The sequence below is a fragment of the Limulus polyphemus genome, unplaced genomic scaffold (assembly GCF_000517525.1).
Source record: "Limulus polyphemus unplaced genomic scaffold, Limulus_polyphemus-2.1.2 Scaffold869, whole genome shotgun sequence".
NCBI lineage: Eukaryota > Metazoa > Arthropoda > Merostomata > Xiphosura > Limulidae > Limulus > Limulus polyphemus.
Genome location: NW_013666479.1, coordinates 2,062 through 4,030, shown reverse-complemented (window position 1 = coordinate 4,030; position 1,969 = coordinate 2,062).

Sequence of the window (1,969 nt, the reverse complement as noted above, 5' to 3'; positions counted from 1 at the left end):
TTACTATATTGAAATATCATTCAATTATGAATTATTTCCCTTGCTACAATTACTATAATCTTCACATTATATTCCATTTAAACATCTTACAATGAATGAACTTAACATTCTTTATATATATATATATATATATATATATAATTTACTGACCACTTAAGAATTTGCCTCACATTAACAAAAACGTTCAAGAGTAAATTTCAAGCATTATATTACAGCATGAAATATATCTGTTAGACTAATTAATAGTCTCTTATGCACCTGCTTATTTAAAAAATATCTTGTTTGTTATTACCTTTCTATTTTATGTGTATGTGTGTTTAAACAACTTCATTTGTATTTTACTATTCTAAAATTTTATCCTCAAGATTTTTTAAAACTACACGTTGCAAATTGCAGTTTAAACTTTTTATTAAGGAAAAATATGCTTACAAAATTGTTTTACTTAAATATATATGTACAGTGTACATGAAGTATATATATCTATCTTGAAACTGACTAACAAATTTTATTTGCATGACATTATGTTTCTCAGAATGCTTTAATTAACAGATCTAGGGTTACCACTTGTTATGACACAGAATTGGTCCTTATGCAGTAGAACAATGTAACTTTTTTTTCAGGTAAAAATGGAACATAAATGTTCCTTACTTAGTTTTAGGTACATTTAGGCTTTTTTTTTGAAATCTCATTTGCCTCCAGTGTTAAAGTTTTAGAGAGATGCTGAAAATGATCAAACAAAAACAAAAAAATGTTCCTTATTTAAAAACTGTTCAGGTGGCAACCTTAGTCAGAACTAACTATCTCAGAATTCTACTCCCCCGAATTACTATAATCGAAAGAAACTGGTAAATGGAACAATTGTTCTGAATTGCTTCCAAGTATTAAATAAAGCTTTAGCTATTATACACTGTCAACTTATCTCAAGACAGGGTTCTTAATAATCCAGAACTCTGAGTATTTTGTGCACAGATTATTTTCACGTTCACTACAAAAACTATTATATAGGAATATTCAGTTACAAAAACTGTGGTTTATACATGTACAAAAAAACCTATTGGTTTTAGTGTTCTAATGCTGTTTCTAACTTTAAACATACCACCAATACCAAACATGTATACATTTTGAGGCTGGTGTTAGGTGCAGATAGTTAGCATACATTACAAATTGGCTTGGCACAGGTAAACAATAGCAGAGCTCATGGATGTCATGTGGTTTCCTGTTAATTCAGAGACCTGAGTCACACAACTACCAATTAAATGAGAGAGTGATGTTGGATTGATTTGTATATCTATAGGTGAGCTGTCAAGCAGATGACCTGTTAATTGACCATGTCTGATTAATCTGGCCTTCATGCCTACACACTTTGCTAACGAAAGAAACATGACTTTAATCAGATTATCAAGCAACTAGTTTTTAAGTTAGTTGATAATTGATCATGAACAACTATATTTTGCACTTTGAAGACAAATGGTAACTGACAATCAGCCTGACTGTTAGAATAAAGTATGCTTACTCTGATTTGTAATTATCATACACTTATTTCATAGATGTAAAAACTGATGACTTTTACCAGTTTCAAAGTGGTATGTTAGAGTACATCACAATGTCATAGACATCAATTTCTACCTCCTATTAACAATTTGTTGTTTCACTATCTGAATAGTGTTTGTTTACACAGTACAATCTCTTCAGTTGTTGTTTAATCTCACATATGCACTTTGTGCAAGATTCATGATAACTTTAGCCATGATTAATGGGCACTTAGTTACCTGTGTGCTGATTTATCTAACTATGTGAACGTTAATTACAAGATCAAATTATTGTTACATCTCTGGTCGTTTGTTAATTTCCCATATAATGTCTTTCGGATGATACTTTAGCGATACAAGTCCTTTCTTAAGTAAAACTAGTTTATTCTTTCTCAATACAACTTTGCAATACACTTAATTTCCACAGTCACTTTAACTTA